The sequence below is a fragment of the Panthera pardus genome, unplaced genomic scaffold, assembly GCF_024362965.1.
Source record: "Panthera pardus isolate Hobbes unplaced genomic scaffold, ASM2436296v1 HiC_scaffold_20, whole genome shotgun sequence".
NCBI classification, from domain to species: Eukaryota; Metazoa; Chordata; class Mammalia; order Carnivora; family Felidae; genus Panthera; species Panthera pardus.
The window spans coordinates 52,785,792-52,808,006 of NW_026526766.1; positions in this window are offsets into that span (position 1 = coordinate 52,785,792).

Genomic DNA, 22,215 nt, shown 5'->3' on the forward strand with positions numbered 1-22,215 from the left:
ACCTATGATAAAAGCTGGAAGATTCATAAGAAAACTATTGTCTCTGCCTCTTCCCTACACTTCTTTTCTGCTTTTCATTGTGTCTTAGTCTTTTTTTTTAATGGTTATTTATTTTTGAGAGAGAGACAGAGACAGAGACAGAGTGTGAGTTGGGGGGAGGTGCAGGGAGAGAGAGAGAGGGAAACAGAATTTGAAGCAGGCTCCAGGATCTGAGCTGTCAGCACAGAGCCAGATGTGGGGCTCAAACTCATGAACCAGGAGATCATGACCTGAACTGAAGTCAGACGCTTAACCAACTGAGCCACCTGAGTGCCCCTTTTGGGCTCTTAACCAAAAGTTATTTGTGGCATCAGATATATCTCATGTAGAGTGCTTATCAGTATACATTATCATTATTAATATTGGTATTTGTCTCTAGAAAACCTTAAAGAAAACACGGACACATATGCACAGACACACACACACATGCCAGTTTAACCTGAGGGGATTTTTGTTTACTAGGTTCCTGATATACAGTTTAAATGAAAATAACATGTTAAAACAAGTGCACATTGCTGAATTCAATCTGCCTCAACAGCAACCATCTGTTAAGGTAAAACATACACTGATGCTCCCAGGGGTGCAAATCCTTACCTAATGCCTGTGACAACAGAAGGGAAATCTAAATTCAGAAAGTAATGCAGTGTGGGAAACAGTGAATGTCCTTTGAACAGATCAGCAGTCATTTCCATAGCCTCCTGCCCTCAGAATAGATAGATGGGTAATATGCTGTGGTACTATTTCTATGTAAAACACGACATTGGGAAAACTGCTTCACTGATTTAGAATTCAAATGGCTATGATTTCCTTAGAAGACAAAGAACGCATTTTCTGGGTATTCATATGTTCTTTATGTGTCTCAGAGTATGTTTATTTTCCCGAAATTGCTCCATTAGGACATGTTGGAGGAGAAATTTAAAATTCTTTCAAAGGTCGCTACAATCCCCTGGAAAAAAAAAATTGATCACTATTCTGTCCATCTCATTCTGTGGATACCTGAACACAGCTATACCTATGTTCTTATTGTTATCCTTGTCTCAGTCACTGACTCTTCACTCTACAGGCAGCTGTGCAGTCACACAGTTAACTTGAGAGACTTACCAGAAGAACAAAACCCAAACGATAATAAATAATTTTGAAATATAAAACTTAGATGAATAATATACAGATATCTAGACTTTATTGGAAATATATAGGAAAAACACAATGTAGAGTAATTATCTAAACAAAAAGACAATAAAATATTTTAAAACATCAATAAATCTTTACTTAGTTCATGAACTATTTAGTCCATAAGGGCAGAGACATAAGACAGAATATATGTATATTAACAGGGATTATCTTTTTGGTATATTTCCAGACTCTAGAGCCAGGTAACTAACACCTCTACAGGAATGCATTTTACCCATTTTTCACTTCTTAGTATTTTTCTAAAAAAATTGTAACTTATATAAATAAGGATTCATTTATTTCATATATGAAAAAAAGACTGGAATTAAAGATTTGTTAACCTATATGATGGTATATACCCAGTTGTCTGACTTTGTGATTCACTAGAAAGCAGTACTTTCACAGGCCAGTTAGATGAAGTTCACATTATTTTAACTTCCTTGTGAAACTCCCTATGAAACATATTCATTTGCCGTGTGCAAATGAAAAATAAATTTCTGTCAAAACGTCAGCTATATAGACATATAAGAAAAAAAAAAAAGAAGTTCTATGTTTCAATCAAAATTCTTTTTGTTCCCTTGCAAGTGTCTCTGTAAAGTGTTATCTGCACATGATTGCAGACATCTTTTAAATCTGAAATTTTGATGAGAAACCTAAGAGTACAAAGGACATTCACATAGGTGTGTTATTTCACATACACAATACAAACACAAGTTATTCTTGGACTACTTATACCTTTGCTTGACATGAAATATTCTATATACATGGAAGAAAATTAAATTCTATTTAACTTTTGGGAGTCATAGTTTTAGCATCTAGACTCCCCTTACACCTTCTTTATGGAACCACTTACTGAACTTTTTCTGGCAGTTTGGAAGTTTGAATACATAAGATAAGAACACATATGTTATTTATTTAAACATGGGATGCTTGAGCAGAACACGTAAAAATCACATGCTCCTTTTTAAGAACAGGAAATATAAGAAGTCATCTGGGAGAAAATATGAATAGTTTACATGCAAAGACACAGAAACAAAATTAAAAAATAAATTGTTCAGATAAATGATCTACAGCTTGATGAAATGGCTTATGGTCAGTATCATGACACTCAATTTTTTTTTTCTTTTGTAGAAAAAGGTGAAATCTGACAAGAGACTGTGAGCAAAGAATGGAGGGTTAAATATTTCAACCATGGACAAACTGTAGAATTGAGAATTATACAATAATTTCAGGAATTAAAAAAATCAACACAAACTGGAATGAACCAAAATACAGAAGGATAAACAAAAAATCCTATGAATAAACATTTAACAATTTAATTATTGTGAATAATTCTATAACAAATATGAAAGTACAGATACATTTTCTATATTGTTTTCAATTCCTTTGGATATATACCCAGAAGTGAAGCTTCTCAGAAGATTGAATGTTGTATAGTTCTAGCAAATGGGGTGAGTTCTTAGCTTTAGCCTGGGGCAGAGAGCAACCAAAGAAAAGATTTAAAGAATTAAAACAAATTTTTTTTTAAATCTTGATCTTACCTTTTTGCTATTTAGTGCCCTGAGACAGTCACTGTTTTCTCTTACTTCAGTGGACCACCAGTGCTAATATATGCATAGAAAGGATGAACAAAAGACTTGATAGGGTAAAATATTAAAAAAAAATAATGACCAAAAACAAACCAGTACTGGGGCATTCCATTCTTCATGGTCTCCCCCAGACGGCCAAATGATACCCTTATAAACTAGACTGATGACATGCTTTCTGCTGAGATATAATAATTGAACACTGAATGTATGTATATAATATGTATATGTACAAAATATGTACTTAAGTGTAGTTCTATATTCATACACAATTGAGCTGAAATTAAATAAGGGTGACATTGAAAAAATACACAGCAGATATTCATATTGGAAATTAAAATAAAACAGCATTAGGAAAATACACATAGCATATTTTTATTAAGACAGAGGAAGACAAATAACTAAGTCAACATTAAAAAGAATATAAAATGAAAATAGGAGATAGGATAGTAGTTGGCTTGTTCACCAGATATCAAGATATGTTGTAGGGGCGCCTGGGTGGCTCAGTTGGTTAAACGTCTGGCTTTGGCTCACCTCATGATCTCATGGTTTTTGAGTTCAATCCCCGCGTCGAGCTCTGCACTGACAGCTCAGAGCCTGGAGCCTGCTTCAGGTCCTGTGTGTCCCTCTCTCTTTGCCCCTCTCCCACTCATGCTCTGTCTTTGTCTCTCAAAAATAAATAAACATTAAAAATAAAGATAAGTTTTAAAACCCATAGCAGTAAAGTAGTGTTGAAATAGCATAAGCACAGGAAGATAGACATATGGAACAGAATAGAAACTTTAGAAGCAGACCTATGTGTGCATGAAAATAAAATAAAAAATAAAATTGATGAGTTCTTTAGTAGATAGTATTGGGATACTGATTCATTTTGGAGAAAAAATATAAAACAAGATCTCACATGGAAATGTGGACTATGTAACATAAATTGTATGTGAGAAGTAAAACTAAAAGCTTAGTAGAAAACAATATAGGAACTTATATCAACAACTGAGAATGCGAAACAACTTTCTCATTTTCCTATGATGAAGAATAGCATGGACAAAATTAAGTAGAAGACAGAAATGAAGAACATACTTATCATGTAAAGCCAACAAAGGATTCACTATTATCCATATTGTGCAAGCAACTTACACAAATCCGTAAGGACAACACACAATAACCTCCAAAGATGAATGAACACAGTATATAAACAACTTTTATGAAGAAAGGATCCCCAAAACTAATGAATAGATGATCATAATATTTACTAATGAGAGAAATGTAAACTAAAAGAAAAGTTAAGTATCACTTTACACCATTATATTGTCACAACTTAGAAAACATGTAAACTAAATATTACTAAATGTAGAATACAGAGGCCCAACACCCTACTGATGGCAACTATTCTGAAGAATAAACTTCTGAAGAACAAATATATGTGTTTAATTTTTTAATGTTTATTTATTTTTGAGAGGGAGAGGGAGTGGGGGAAGGGCAGAGAGAAAGGGGGACACAGAATCCAAAGCAGGCTCCAGGCTCTGATCTGTCAGCACAGAGCCCAAGGTAGGGCTTGAACCCACAAACCATGAGATCATGACCTGAGCCAAAGTCGGACACTTAACCAACTGAGTCATCCAGGCACCCTGAAATTTAAGTATATTAATACACTATGAGCCAACAATTTCACACTTGGATACACATTACAAAGAAAATTTTATACCATTCCATAAGGGGGAATGCAGAAGCATGTTCATGGTATACTATTACTCTTGGCAGCAAGGAGGTGGAGGCAAATAAAGTCAGCCATCACTGCGAGTGTGTAGACATAACATGGAGTGTTATGAAGAAGTACAACAGATATATGCAATATAGCCAAATAAACTATATTAAACCATAGATGAAAATAGAGAATAGAAAACTCAGGCCAGAAATTAAGGTAAAATCAAAAGTATGATTATAACACCAAATTCAGAGTATGCAATACTCTTTATTTACTATTGGTAGAAGACATATTAGTCTACCAGTATACAGAAAAAATATTCAGTTACAGAATTCTACACCAATACAATAAAATAAAAGCAATTACTCCAAAGAATGGAGATTTATTCTGGAACTGAGGGAGAGAGCTATTTCATAGACTCATTCTAATAGAGAAAATAATGTAATGTGATAAACATCATGATGCACAAGTTTCAAAGGGTCGTATTTTATAAGTGACTCATGTCTCAGTCAATAAGCCAACACCAAAGAACAATTCAAAATAAAGGAGGTCAACCTGCTATAAGGACAATCATGGCCTCAAGTCAAGAGTTGCCATAGGTTTATCCAGGTTTGCAGCACTCATTAAAGGAATGTTTAGAACACACACTCTTGGAAAATTTCTACACTTATGTTTTTCTCTCTCTCCCAGACATAGAATTTCAGTGAGATCAAAATTTGAAGATGTGTTAAGAGTACTCCCATGCTTTAATACCAGCCAACAAGGGGGTAAGACTTGATATTATCTTTTGATTCTAAAACACCCAAAAAGATCACATCTCCAATGGAACACATCATTGATGACTACTGACTCCACAAAGGGTCACCAGAAAACATGATGAAAAATCAAAGATAGAGCCATTGGTCCTACTATAGTCAGACATATCACACCTTCAGAGAGTTTTAATAGTGTCTAGAAAAGGGAAAGACAGAAGAGGTTATTTATAGGGTTTTAGGAGCTGGGCTGAATCAGTTTAAAATGGGCGTAGTAGTTATGAGAAGGGGAAAAAATAGGGAAACAAACCAAAAGATACTCTTTTAAAAAATTTTTTAAATGTTTATTTATTTTTGAGAGAGAGAGAGAGAGAGAGAGAGAGAGAGAGACAGAACGTGAGTGGGGAGGGGCAGAGAGAAGGAGACACAGAATCTGAAGCAGACTCCAAGCTGTTAGCCCAGAGCCTGATGTGGGGCTCAAACTCACGAACAGCTAGATCATGACTGGAGTCAAACTCAGATGCTTAACTGAGTAGCCGCCCAGGTGCCCCTGATGATACTCTTAACAATAGAAAACAAATTGAGGGTTGATGGAGGGAGGGAGATGGGGGATGGGCTAGATGGGTGATGGGTATTAAGGAAGGCACTTGTTATAATGAGCCATAGGTTTTGTATGTAAGTGATAAAACAGTGAATTCTTCTCTCAAAACGAATATTGCACAGTATGTTAACTAACTAGAAGTTAAATACGAATTTACAAAGAAAAATATAAAATGAGTGTTGTAGTGAAGGGAACAGTTGGAGATTGGGTAGAGTATATGACATCCAGCTTTGTACTGGTGGGAACAAGAAGGTGGGGGTCTAGTACTGAGTCTTAATGAGGAAGTAATAAGTTAACTTTCAAATAATTCAAAGTCTAAAACATAGGAATAGGTATCTCCTGGGAAAATGTCAATATGTTTTCACAGTGTTACTGAGTATGGGAACAGAAATATATACCCAGTCCTAGTAAAGTCCAAACGAAGGACTAGGAATTCTGTGGGTTTCTGTTCCAAATATGTCGCCCTAAAATTTGTTAGTGACGTACAAAGGGAAACATCCAGAATAATTTCAAAGAGTAGATGCTTTGTATTTTAATGGATGAAAATATGATTATGAAAATTAAAACAATGAAGTACCACAACATACCTATTGGAATGGCTAAGTCCCCCCAAAAAATTGATAATAAGCTATTTCTGAAGAGGATATGGAACAAAAGGAGTTCTCATTTATTGCTGCTGGGAATGCAAAATGGTATAGTTCTTTGAAAGACACTTTAGAAGTTTCTTATGACATGAATTATGTTCTTACCACGTAATCCAGCAGTTACACTCCTAGGTACTTATGAAATTTATTAGAAAATGTAGTTATATGTAGATGTCTCCATGCAACATTTAGGGAGGCTTTCTTTTAATCAGTCAAAACTAGAAGTAAACAAGAGAACTTTCAAAGGATGAATAGATAAACAGATAAATAAGATAGATAAATAGATAAATGTAATGCACATTAGAGTGGAATATTGTCCAGCAATAAAATAGAAATGAGCAGACTTCTAGTTGCTAGTTCCATATGTAATAAGCTTAGAAGTTGTCAATGTGTCCTAAGAGCAAGTAAAAAGCTGAACAAACTGAAAAATCAACAATCCTTTTTGGATGCAAAAGATCAAGCATAGAGAGCAAACTATTGTTCCCAAGAAGGGATATACCCAGGCATTATAGAGAAGCACAGTTTAACCCAGAGCAGAGACTCACAGAGACTTCCTGTAGAAACTACCTACAGGAAGGAATCAGTGCTTAAGTAGGAAAATTTGAACTGTAACTGATAAATTGTTGGAATCTCAGTGTAAACAATGCTGACAGTTAAATATCCAGGGGGCTTCAACCATAAGGGAGCCCACACAATTTTGTGAGATTTACCTCCAGGACCTGAACCAACTTCTCACAGTAAGCAAGTTGGAGAAAAATCCCCTTGTGCTACAGGCAGGAGAGGGGAAAAGGAACCATGTTGAAATTTGAGAGAGCACACTGTTCCTCTTAGCAAGCCTGCCCTCAGGGGAAATTTGTAAACCAGAACCCAACCTGCTGAGTTATTACCAGACCCTAAATGACCAATGGAAAGGAAATACCAATTCCAGCCTACTCTAGCTATCCTATCCTACCTAAGGAGGAAGAAAAAGTTGAGAAAATCTTGTGAACTTCACAGTGCAGGGTATGAGCTCATTAAAAGACCAAGACCTAATCATAGGACTATAGAATGCTTCCCATCCCCACATACCTAACCACCACATTAATAAAGGCATATTAACAGCTGTTTCTTTTACCCTGTACATCATGCTACTATCAGAAAAAAAATTACAAGCTATTCCAAAAGGCAAAGCACAGAATTTGAAGACAGAGCAGGCATTAGAACCAGGTATGACAAGAATGTTAGAATTATCAAACTGAAAGTAACAATTAATAATATGCTAAGGGTATAAAGGATAAATTAAACAGCGTGCAGGAACAGATGGGCAATGTAAACAGAGAGACAGAAATCCTGAGAAAGAAATGCTAGAGATAAAAAGCACTATAATAGAAATGAACAATGCCCTTATACACTTATTAGTAGATTGGACACAGCTGAAGAAAGACTCTCTGAGCTAGAGAATATATTAATATAGTGTATATCTTGAAATCTGAAAAGCAAAGAGAACAGAGACTGAAAAAAAAAACCAGAATATCCAAGGACTGTGTGACAACTAACAAAGGTATAACATATAAACAATGGAAATACTAGAAGAAGAAGAAAGTGAGGAAGGGACAGAACTAGGTGAAACAATAATGACTGAGAATTTCCCCAATATAACGTCCATACCAGGAAGCTCAGAAAACACCAAGAAGGATACATTCCAGAAAATAACTCATAAACATACCATTTCAAAACTACAGAAAACTCTTTGCTCATTTGTTTTGTTTCTTAAATTCTACAGAAGAGGGAAATCATAGGGTATTTGTCTTTCTCTGTCTTATTTTGCTTAGCCTATTACCTCTATTTCTATTCATGGTCGTTGCAAATGGCGAGATTTCATTCCTGTTTATGGCTAAGCAATATTACCTTGTATAAATATACCACATCTTCTTCATCTGTTCATTAGTTGATGGACACTTGGGCCATTTCCATAATTTGACTATTGTAGATAATGCTGCTATAAACATTGGGTGCTATAAACATTCCTGGTAGGGAATGCACAATGGTATAGCCACTTTGGAAGACAGTTGGCAGTTTCATATAAAACTCAAAATATTCTCACCATACAATCTAGCAATCACATTCCTTGGTACTTACCCAATGGAGTTGAAAATAGTCCACAGAAAAACTTGCACAAGTGTGTTTATAGCAGTTTTATTCATAATTGCCCAAACGTGAAAGTAACCAGTAGGTGAATTGATAAATACACTGTAGTATATCCAAACAATGAAATATTATTCAGTACTAAAAAGCAAGGAGCTACAAAACCATGACAAGATATTGAGGAAACTTTAATTCATATTACTAAGTGAAAATATCCAACCTAAAAAGACTATGTACTATATGATTCCCACTGTATGATATTCTGAAAAATGTGAAACTATGGAGAAAGTAAAGAGTTTAGTGGTTGCCAGGGGTTAGTGTGGGGGTGGGAATGATGAACAGGTGGAGCAGTGAGGATTTTTAGGGCAGTGAAGTTACTCTCTATGATATTATAATGGCAGATATAAGCCATTATGTATTTTACCAAACCCAGAGAATGTAGAACACCAAGAATGAACTCTAAAGTAAACTAAGCACTTTGGGTGATTATGATGTGTCAATGTAAATTCATCCTTGTTAAAAAAAAAAAGTACTATTCTGGTGAAAGATGTTGATATTCTGTGAAAAGTACTATTCTGGAGGCTATGTACCTGTACACAGGCAGGGAATATATGGAAAATCCTTATACCTTCCCCTCAACTTTGTTGTAAACCTCAATCTGCTCTAAAAACATAAGAGAGAGAGACAGAGAGACAGAGAGAGAGAGAGACAGAGAGAGAGACAGAGAGAGAGAGAGAGAGAGATGAGCTAATAAGCCATGGAGGAAATTTTGATGTATCTTGCTAATTGGAAGAAGCCAATCTGAAAGGCTGTAAAATGTATAATTCCATTTATAATATGGCTTTCGAGAAAAAGCAAAAATACAGACATTAAAAAAACTCAGTGGTTTCCAGGGCTTTAGATGGAGGGAGGGTGTTTGAATAGATAAGGCACAGAACATTTTAGGGTAATGAAGTTTTCTGTTGATATTGTAATGCTGATTGTATGACACGGCATGTGTCAAACTTACAGAATTTAAAAGCACAAAAACTGAACCTTAAATATACAAATTAAGCCATATTAAAATATTGGGGAAATCCTATGATAAAATGTATAATATGACAAAACAATCTATCTGTATTACAAATCTATGAAACAACCTTACCATAAAGGGCAGGGGAAAAGGCATTGACCTAAGTAACTTTGGAAATGAGTGGGGTCTGTAAGATTAAAATAAATATGAACAGTTCATATGCATTGTACTCTAGTAAATAACATTTTTTTTCAGGAGGTACAGAAGAGAAATTCTAATACTATATACATGTATGTTGGAATTGAAAAATCAAATAAATGCATTAAGATAGTGGGAGCCGTTTCTCACCATTGGGGTGGCAGGTTCCAAATGGGCAGGGAAAAGAGGCTAGAATCATTCATGTAGTAATGAATTAGAGTTGAAGACATCAACTGTGTGAAATCATGCTTAGCTTAAAACTACACAATAATAGGGCTGCCTGGGTGGCTCAGTTGGTTGAGGGTCCAACTTTGGCTCAGGTTTGTGAGTTTGAGCCTCGTCTCAGGCTCTGTGCTGACAGCTCAGAGCCTGGGGCCTGCTTCAGTTTCTGTGTCTCCCTCTCTCTCTCTGCCCCTCCCCCATTAGTGTTGTCTCTCTCAAAAACAAATAAACATTAAAAAAAAAACTACACAATAATAATCATAGATACATGTGAGTTTATAGGTTAGTAGTCACACAAGTGTTTCCCTTCTGTCTCTACTTAGAAGCAAGATGACCTCAGTAAGAGCAAATACACCAAGCACTGAGATCTTGATTTCTAATGTCATATTCTTATAAAGGAAACTATCATTTTATGGAGAATTCACCAATTCTAAGTAGGAGGCAAGAATTTTACCAGAGCCTGGAACATTTTGAACTGCCAGAAAGTAAAGAAATTCTTTGTAAAAACTACACAATACTGAATTCCCTCAGCTTTTTTATAAAAATAATAATAAAATAAAATAAAATAAAATAAAATAAAATAAAATGACCACAGCTAACTAAAAATCATATGGAACTACAAAAGACCCCACATACCTAAAACAAACTTCAGGAAGAAGAATGAATTTGGAGGCATATCACACCCTGATTTGAAAATATATCACAAAGCTACAGTAATTAAAATAGTCATAAAACAGATATATAGACCAATAAAAGAGAATAGAGAACCCACCCAGAAACAAATCCACACATTTATGGGCACCTGATCTTTGACATGGGTGTCAAAAATATACCATGGGTAATAGTCTCCAACAAATGGTGTCGGAGAAACTAAAATATCCACATGCATAAGAATGAATTGAATTTTTCTACACTATATACAAAAACCAACTCAAAATGTATTCAAGACTCAGATGCAAGACCTGACATTAAAAAAAAAAAAAAAAACACCTAAAAGAAAACATAAGGAAAAAGCTTGATGACATTGGTCTTGGCAATGATTTTTTGGATATAATGCCAAAAACACAATCAACAAAAGCAAAAATAAACAAGTGGTTTATATCACACTTAAAAGATTCTGCTTATAATATGAAAGAAACAACAGAATGAAAAGGCAACTACAGAATAGGTATAAATATTTGCAAGCCATGTGTCAGATAATATATGGGTTAATTCCAAAATATATAAGAAACTCCTACAACACAATGGTAAAAGAAAACAAAACAAAACTACAAACTAATAATCTGATTGAAAATGGGCTAAAGACTTGAATAGATATTTATCCAGAGAAGACATCCAGGTAGACAACATGTTACATTCAGCATAACTATTCATCAGGAAAATGCACATCAAACCACAAGATACTGCTTCACACTTGCTAAGATGACTATTATCAAAAAAAAGGAAAAAAAAGATAGCAGATGTCGGTGAGGATGTGAAGACATTGTAACTCCTGTATATTGTTGGTGGAAATGCAAAATGGAGCAGCCACTGGAAAACAGCATGGAGATTCCTAAAAAAATAAAAAGTAGAACTCTCATATGATCCAGCAATCCCATTTCTGGATATTTACCTAAAAGAATTGAGATCAGGTTCTATAAGAGATACTAGTACTCCAATATTCATCGCAATGCTTTTCAAAATATCTGATATGTGAAAACAACCTATATGTCCATTGACAGATTAACACATAAATAAAATATTGTTATGCGTACAGTGGAATAGTAGCCTTAAAAAAGAAGGAAATTCTACAATATGCAACAACATGGATGGGCCCTGAATATATTATGCTAGTTGAAATAAGCCAGTCATAGAAAGACAAGTACTGCATGATTCCACTTATATCAGGTATCTAAAAAAATCAGACTTGGGGCGCCTGGGTGGCTCAGTCAGTTGAGTGTCCGACTTCGGCTCAGGTCACGATCTCGCGTTCGTGAGTTCGAGCCCCGCGTGGGGCTCTGTGCTGACAGCTCAGAGCCTGGAGCCTGCTTCCGATTCTGTGTCTCCCTCTCTCTCTGCCCCTCCCCCGTTCATGCTCTGTCTCTCTCTGTCCCAAAAATAAATAAACGTTAAAAAAAAAAAATTTTTTAAAAATCAGACTTATAAAATCAGAGTAACATGGTGTTTGCCAGAGGCTGACGCAAGGGGAGATGGTGAGTTGTTAACCAACAGGCATAAAGACTTAATTATACGAGATTAATAAATTATAGAAATCTACTGTGTAACATTGTCCCTATAGTATTGTATACTTAAAAATTTGATAAGGGGTTAGATCTCATGCTAACTTCCTATCATAATAAAATAAAATTTAAAAAAAATTAAGTAGGGCTACTAATTAGTAGATCAAAGTAGGCTACCTTATTTAAAATACAATTTAGTTGGGATGCCTGGGTGTCTGAATCAGTTAAAGCGTATGACTTCGGCTCAGGTCATGATCACACGGTCTGTGAGTTCGAGCCCTGTGTCAGGCTCTGTGCTGACAATTCAGCACCTGGAGCCTGCTTTGGATTCTATGTCTTCCTCTCTCTCTCTGCCCCTCCCCCACTCACTCTTCCTCTCTCTCTCTCTCTCTCTCTCTCTCTCTCTCTTTCTCTCTCTCAAATATAAATAAAAACATTAAAAAAATTAAAAAAATATAATGTTAAAAATACAAAGTAAATAATTATCAATGAAATAATAAATTCATAATAATTTAAAAATAAAAATGAAAAAAATTGGTAATGATTGAGATATGTCATAGGAACACAGGAGCAAATTAAAAGAGCTCTCAGTGACCAAAACTAAAATAATTTTAGCAACAAAATACACTATTATTGAATTACAATTCAGAGTGTAAATTTTTATTATTTCTATTTTATTAATAAATGATTGACTAAATCAATAGAATAGATGCATCCCCTTTTGCAGATGATTTCCAAATAATTTACATAGATACTCTATCCTCACAGTGTTGGAGGTTAACTCCCCATTCCTTAACATGGGCTGCACATAGTGATCTCATTCCACGGAGTACAGTGCTGAAAAGAGAAAAAAGTAATCTTGCAGTGGAGAAACTTAGAAAAAGCTATCTTAGCCATATGATGCAGATTAACATCGGGGTGCCTGGGTGGCCCAGTTGGGTGAGCAACAGACTCTTAATTTCTGCTCAGGTCATGATCTCACATTTAGTGGTACAGAGCCCTGCATCAGGCTCCTCACTGACAGTGTGTGGCCTGCCTGGGATTCCCCCTCTCTTCAGCCCCTTACCCAGGCTCTTTCTCTCTCAAAATAAATAAATATGTCTTAAAAAAAAAAGATTAATATCAACAGTGATAAGTTATGCCAATAGAATGTATCCTAGACAAAATGTGATGGAAGACCTCTGTGGTCTTCCTCCCTAAAAGACATAATCTTTCCCTAAATTATGTAAAAAAACTGCATTAAATATATTCCAATTGAGGGACAGTCTGTAAAATATATGACCAGTACTCCTCAGAACCGTCAGTTATCAAAAACAAGGCAAGTCTGCAAAACTCAGACTTGAAGCCCAATGAAATGAGACTACTCAGATATAATTGTCTTATTGTTTCATACAGCTACAGATTAAATTCTAGATCATAGTTGGAGGTCCTGGAAGCTCCTGTTAGCTCTGCGGGTATCATGACATGAAGCCAACTCACCAGGCAAATCATTATTTCCTTAGATAGAAGTTCCAATGTCTTCATATCCTTAATGATTTTTTTAACTTTTTTTTTTTTTTTTTTTTTTTTGAGAGAAAGAGAGACAGCGTGTGAGCCGGGGAGAGGAAGAGAAGGAGGAAGGCACATAATCCAAAGCAGGCCCCAGGCTCTGAGCTGTCCACACAGAGCCAGACATGGGGCTGGAACTCACAAACCACGAGATCATGACCTGAGCTGAATTCTGACACTTAACCCACAAGCTACCCAGGTGCCCCCCGCTTAATGTTTTTTTAACTCACTCCTTGATGGGACCATTGTTCTTGAAGTCACTGTTTTTTCAGGCCATCCTGAAAAAAAAATAGACTAAATCATATATTGTGTGGTTAACTGAAAACACATAACTATAGTACTAAAAGACAGGTGACCACAATACCTCTTTAGCATTTATCTCCAGGAGGATATATGCCAGCAGAGTTAGGCTGAGTATCTTTCAAATGCATTTAAAGTATTCCAGAGATGCTTTGCTGATCCATTTTAAACTCATCTGTGTTTTGTTGTGACAAAGTAAATACCTGAACACATTTCACATGTATATTTTAGTGCAGACTAACTGATGGTCTGACTACTATATGTTCACAATGCTGCCTGCTTTTAAACATTTAGCTTCCAGGGAATGTTAAGAATAGAAAATGACAAACTTCAACTGAAGCTACAAAATGATACTCTCATAGTTTTGAGTTTTGTCCACAGGTAAGGAAATAGATACATTGTTAACAAGACATAACAACCACAGTTTTTTCTTCGCTTTTTTTCTTCTTTTCAATCTTTTAAGATTTTCTGATCTCAAACATTATCTTAACTGTATTTTTTAAATGTTTATTTATTTTGAGAGAGGGAGACAGAGAGAGCAGGGGAAGGGCAGAGAGAGAGGGAGAGAGAGAATCCTTATCAGGCTCTACCCGGTCAGTGCAGAGCGCTATGTGGGGCTCAGTCCCAAAAACCATAAAATCATGACCTGAGCTGAGATCAAGAATGGGACACTCAACCGACTGAGCCACCCAGGTGTCCCATTAACTTTAAATTTTACTGTGTTATATGACAGAAAATTCAAGCAGCATAAGAAAAAAGTACTTTAATATCTGGTTATCCAATGAATTTTATAGAAAAAAATCTTTGTTTAGAATAACAAAAAGAAAATTCTCTGAATACAAGATGATGCATTGATGGTATGGTTTATTACTTGATAGAAAAAATATTATATATATGAGTTTAAATTAATAAGAATTTAAGGGTTTGTGTGTATTTTTTAAATGTTTTTATTTATTTTTGAGACAGAGAGAGACAGAGCATGAGCAGGGGAGGGTCAGAGAGAGAGGGAGACACAGAATCTGAAACAGGCTCCAGGCTCTGAGCTGTCAGTACAGAGCCCGACACGGGGCTTGAACCCACGGACTGTGAGATCATAACCTGAGCCAAAGTCGGACGCTTAACCGACTGAGCCACCCAGGCGCCCCAAGGGTATGTGTGTATTAAGACATGAAGGAGAAGAAAGAGCTGGACCATTGTATCTTATTTCTCTAGAAGAGGAGAAGGAACATAGCTGAGTAAGACAGCAGAATGGCTAAAGAAACTGTACGAGCATGGATACCTAATACTGCTTTGCATCTCTTGCTATGTGATATTATCAGCAATTCTCTTGAAACCTGCTTTGCAGTAAAAGCTTTAAGTAAATTCTGCTACTCATGCCACATCTTTGTGTGGGTTTTAGAAGACTGCTTCTGCTTGTAGTATAAATCAAGACTATGGGTGGCTTATTGGTTATTTTTTGTTTGTTAATTCCAAACATGAAGAATATCCCCCAAAACAGAATAGGGAAAGGCACCCAGAAAAGGCAGATAGAAGGTACTGGCAACAATAAATTTATGTTCCTGAGGAACGTGAAGAAATCTTGAGGAAGTAAGTGAACCTGCCACTGGAATTTTATTCAATCTTACCTGTATACTAAGTGTCAGAGAGACAGAAACACTGGGCTTATATATCATTTCTTCCATGTGTTTAGATATGCCTACCATGACATATTTGAATACTGTGTATATATAACAACGTGATATACTTAATACTATGACATATCTAGGCAACTAGTCATTGTATTTCTACAGGCATTATCCTCTGCTCTTCTAGGAAACATTTCAAATTCGAAGACTTCAAACTTTCCTTCAAGGGCTTGCTTAAATATGTGTCTTGTGATGATGTTAATTCTTTTATTAACATGAAATTCTATTTCTAAATCTATTACTCATTCCTAATGTTAGAAGACCTGTGACTTTATTTAAAATTTGAATTTTTTAAGTACACCTACCTTCTGTCATAAACTATGCATTTAAACCTCCGGATGAATTTCTAGAGAAAAATTACGTTATCGTATGTAGAAGAACATAAAATTACTATGTCCAGTAGCACAAAATTACTATTATTTTTAAAATATAACAAAATGTAATAACTTTGAAAACTAAAGTAGTATAAATCTTAAAGAAACGGATTTTCTCATTTAATTTAGAACAACAGTGATGATGAAGCATTGATTTTTCTGTCTAGCTGTTATACCAAACAGAATGGTAGCCAACATTCTACACAGTAAGAAAATGTATCTCTCTTACTATGTTCTGACACCACAATGGAAAAATGTTGTTCCTCTTCCTTCTCTTGGAAACACTTTGAGTGTAAAGTTTACGAATTAGATAGACTTCAGCGATCTTTGAACTAATTACCTTAAATTGTACTATTCTCCATTATAGATGTAATAGTGGAATAGAATCAACATGAACTCAGATAAAATGGAGTATTTTTATTTAACTTCCTCTCCCTTTCACTATGAAGAACCATTTAACCTCAGTTAAAAAAAAATAGTCTTCAGGATGTGGACAAAGAAAAAGCCCTCTGTAAATAAATTTATGGTTGTGAAAATTAAAGAAAATGTGTTTTCCTGATATTTCCTTTATAAAATCTGAAGTTTAGATTTTTAAGGACATGGCTAATATTAAATCAGAGACTGCACAGCTCAATGAGTAAAGGCAGAATTAGCGGCAGAATCTGCCTATGAAGAAAAAAGAATATATCACTAGTCCCTCTTTTCTCCTGTATGAATTTGTTTGATTTTGTGCTACTTTGATAATTAGTTGAAAACCATCTGGTAGATTTTTGTAATTTTAGAGCTAATAAAATATATTTGAAAAGCTCACTCTGAGTCAAGCTTAGCCTGAGATGTGATTTGTTTCATGATGTGGGTGTGTCAATTGATTAAGCCGCTCACCGTTCGAACAAAACACGTACCTAACAATGATGAAGCAATGGCACTCCTAAAAATATACCTAAGGAGCATGAGTGAAAATGTCCACCACGAGACATGTATAAAAGAGTTCCTAAGAGTTTCATTGATGATTGCCAAAACCTGGCAACCACTCAAATTTCCATTAACATGAAAATGGAAAGAAAATAGATTGCAGTATATTCACTCAAAGAAATATTACTCAGTAACACAAAAGAAAAGCCATGGATCCATATGACATACATGATCTTATATTTATAGTATAAATAAAAGGATGCAAATTTTATAAAGTGTGTGATTTGTAATTGCATTTATACTACATTAAAAAAAAAAGCAAAAGTAATTGATGGTGATAGGACACAAAACAGTGGATACTTATGGGTGGAAGGAAAGACATACGAGAGTACTCTGCAGTTGTTAGAATTCTTTTATATCTTGATCTAGGATGTGTTTATACATACACACATACACACACACACTTTAAAATTAAAGTCTACATTACCTTCTTATTTTTATAAATGAGGAAAGTAAGACTTAAGGATATTATACAAATGCCTGTGGCCTGACTGCCAGCAAGTGGCAGAATGGGTTCAAACAATTTATAATATTGCGACATGTTTGAAAATGCCATTTTAAAAATCAGAATCTTTAATGTTTTAGGGAAAACTATTGTCTTAATTTTATTTTTATCAATTTATTCTTTAATTCAAGTATAATTAACACACAGTGTTATATTAGTTTAGAAAACAAATCATTTTTAATACTCTATCCCACATTGACAATTACATTTAACTTTATCTAAATTTGTAAGCATAGCAAATTGTCCTTGTGTCCTGTGGTTTCAGACAGAAGCAATTTAGAGAGGTTTGTTCAACTTAGTTACATTTGCAAGATGTTTATTTAGCAAGTCGAGTTTCTTTGACAGATGTATTTGTATCAGCTCAGGACAATTTTCTATTAAACATGAGTTTTGATGTTTCCTAGTTACAGCATCCTGAAACCTATAAAATACAAAGATTGTATTTCTATGATTATTTGCATTCATTTCTGCAACACTTCTGCACACATTCATTTTTTCCTTGAATTGCATTCATACTGTCATTACGCTTATTTTTGTCAGTCTGTAGGCTAGTGTATTTTTAAAATAGCCTAAATGCATCTTTTTTATTTCCCTATTATTTATGTATTTAGTGTTCTACTGAGAAAAATATTTTTATGTTTATATTTGTCAACATATCAAAAAATTACTTAGAGCTTGAAGATCCATATAGTTGAATATAAAAGATTACATATAATTTTGATATTTGAACCAATTTAACATTGAATGACTATTTTTAGATAGCTCTCTGAACTGTGTTGACAGCTTATGCAGACAGCTAACTGATGGCTGTGTCCTCACAAGGTAGAGAAAGAAAAACAGTTAGCTCTTTGTGTCTCTGCTTATAAGGGTACTGACACCATCATGAAGATCCCCCATTTGAACCCATCTAAATCTAATTACCTCTCAGAGTTCCCAAATCCTAATACCATCACACTGATGTTTAGGGCTTCAACATATGAATATTGGGGTGACACAATTCAGTCCATAGCAATGGTTATTACAGAATCTGTGGCACATAATTTAACAGGCTTTTCCTGCTTTTCCTTTAGGTGAGTGGTGTTTTTGAATAATACTTTAAATGCCTTTTCACTGAGTGTTCAATTTTGTTTGTCATATTTGTAAAACACTCCACGGATCTACAGAAAACAATGTGATACTAATTACATAAGTTATCAAGAAATTTTAGTTCATATTCTTAATTTAACTGTCATCATTACACAAGGGTGCACAAACTATTGATAAATTGTAATGAGTTTATCAAAGATATGTATTTCCTTATTGTGCATATAATTATGTGCAAGATGCTAAGTGGTGTTTATATTTTAAGAGATTGTAATTTTAAACTGCTGTCAATTTTCCATTATTATAAATGGTTGGAATTCCAGAAAATATGCTATTATATATATATATATATATATATATATATATATACACACACACACATATATACATATATATGTATGTATATATAAATAAACATATAAATATATATGACACAAAGATAGAATACAAAAAAGAAAAGAAACTACCTTAAACATGCTTTTAAATTATTGATCTAGAGTTGTTTTGTAATTGGATGTTAGTTATATAACATTAACATTTCCTTTTAAATTAATATGGGGAGGTCCTTTTTGCTGTTGTTTTGTTCAAAACTAGCACAGATAAGTACATATATTTACACTGAAGAATTTTTAGTAAAACACTATGTGACAACTAACACCATGAATATGATAACCAGATGAGTTAAAAATAAAGTTCGGGAATTGGGATATGGTGATATTCCTAAAATTCACTTGATTCCTATAAAACTCAGCAATAACAGAGGAAAATGTCTCCCCAAGATATTATCAAAAGTGGAGTCAGAACATGGCAGAATAAGAACATTCTATATGCCAGAGTGGCCTTCAGCTAACCTTTAGATACCTATATTTTTAAAATATTTTTTCCTGCTCTTCTCAAGTTAAGCATTATTACTTAAATACTGCAGGGTAGGCAAAAAAAAAAGTATGTTTTTCAGAGATTTCTCTAACTTCTTTAAAAACAGGATTCTAAAGGAAATTATTTGCAAATGATAAGTTTTACAATGCATCTATATTTTTTATGTTTACTTTTAATTGCATTGAGAATTGGTACGTAATTAAATAATATTTAAATGTAAAATAATATAATGATTCCTTGTGGGTTTTTTTTTTACATTTAAATATTATTTAAGTACGTACCAATTCTCAGTGCAATCAAAAGTAAACATTATTCAAGTAGAACTACAATTTGTATGGAATATTGCCTCATAACATTTTTGGAGGTGATTTCTACAGTCTTCCAAACTCAGGATGAGCATTTTCACCTCTGCTCTTTTGCACATATTGTTTTCTCTATCAGAAACATTCTTCTGCTTTTGTCTTCCCAGTAACTTCTATTACTTGAATTCCTTTAAAGTTAAGCCTACTTTTGATTAAGTGTATATGTTTGAGATAACTGTTAACAGGGATAAAAAGGTGGGAGCCCTTGCCTCAATAGAGGCTAACTCTTGAAAGCAGTTCACGTTCCATTTTATCTGAGAACACACTTTTATTCCATACTTCCCCTTTTTCTATTCTGCTGTCATTCCTCCTAAGATTGAAAGTATCTGCTGGTCGCAGGCTCCTTGACTAGAGAAACTGACCTAATGAAGGTTAAATTATTTTCCACATGAATTAAACAATCCTTTTTTTCCTAGCCCTTTTGCTATCTCCTCTCAACGTCAGATGCCAAGTCCATATTGTTCATGAGAATTCTGTGATGCAAATTAACCTGGTTCTTTATTTTTCCCTCTGCCAGATAAAGATTTGGAATTGTAGATCTTCTCAGTCCATTCTGCTCCATAGCTTCTAAAATGCTGCTGTTGGCAATTTTCTTGTTCTCAATGTCTTTGTAGCAAAAAATAATATTATTTGTATTTTTGCTATGAAATTATAGTGAATGCATACATTCGAGGTTAATTAGGTAAGGGGAAGTTTCCACATGAAATTCACAGTTCTTTCTTAAATCTAAGGCTTTTATTATTATGGGATTACAAATATATTTGCTCAGAAAATTGGATAAAAATTAAACTGACCATATAATTTGGGCTAAGAGATTTTAGCTCCTCAAACTCCTATATTTGTAGCATGTGTAGCTTCTATGGAGAAGTTTCCTGTGATCAATTTGTCATTGTTTTCACCAGAATGTGTGTACAGGGTGGAAAGAGGAGGTTGGGGTGGGAGTGGGGAATGGAGTGGGTATCTTTTTACCTAATTATGGTGAATAAAGCGGATCCCCAAATTCCCAGCACCTGGTAGACAAATAAATTCTACCAACTATTCAACCAAACACAAATCTAGGTATTGAAGGAAATGGCTTTTATAGATGGCATTAAGGTCACAATTTAGTTGCCCTTAAAATAGAGAAAACAAAGTGGGCTTGACCCGATCAAACAAGCCCTTTAAATGGGGTCTAGAAGTCAGAGACAGGGAAAGACAGAAATTCAAAGCACAGGAAATAGGTGATGTTCCATTGTCGGCCTAAAGATGGAGGGGAACAAATAGCAAAGAATGCAGGTAGACTTTGGGATCTACTTAGTGGTCCTAGGCTGACAGCGAGGACACCGAGCTCAGTTCTACAACTCCAAAGAATTTAATTCTGTCAGTAACAAGAGCTTGGAAGGAAACTTCTTCCACAGAGTGTCTGGACGAGAACTCCACCCAGCCAACACGTTGATTCCAGACTTCTATTTCTACACAGCCACTTGCAGATCATTAAGTTGTGGAAGACCATCATCTCCCCTTTCTCATTGTTCTTATGACTGGACTCTGGATTTCTAACTGACGTCCTGAACTAGCTTACTTTTTCCCTTTCTATTCAGGCACATGCTTTTCTCTCTCCATTGAAAATGTGAGGATGACGACAACGATGATGATGATGATGATGATGATGATGATGATGATGATGATGGTGATGGTAGTAATTTGATTCTGTAACTCCTAAAAGGAGTTGCCATCGTCTGTTTAAAATATTTTAAATATTTATTTATTTTTGAGAGAGACAGAGACAGAGCATGAGCAGGGGAGGGGCAGAGAAAGAGGGAGGCACAGAATCCCAAGCAGGGTCCAGGCTCTGAGCTGTCAGCATAGAGCCTGGTGTGGGGTTTGAACTCATGAACCGTGAGATCATGACCTGACCCAAAGTTGCCCACTTAACCGACTGAGCCACCCAGGTGCCCCTACCATCATCTCTTTTAATCTTTTCCCGTCAGTATCACTATTTGCTTTCTTCTTGTCTCAGGCTAGTTAGCCTTATTGCTCCAAAGCTAGTACAAATTTTAATCACATATTTCCCTGAAATGCCATCATTATTTTGCATGTTAGTGTATCCGCACTACTCTCCTGCAGTACGAACATATGTAATTCCTCGATACTGCTGATCTGTTGGCAAGTGTGATCTGCTTCTGTCTTACAAATACCATTCATCATAGAAGCTGAAATTTTTCTTTCTTTAATATGTCCTGGTGAAGACTCAATGGCTAG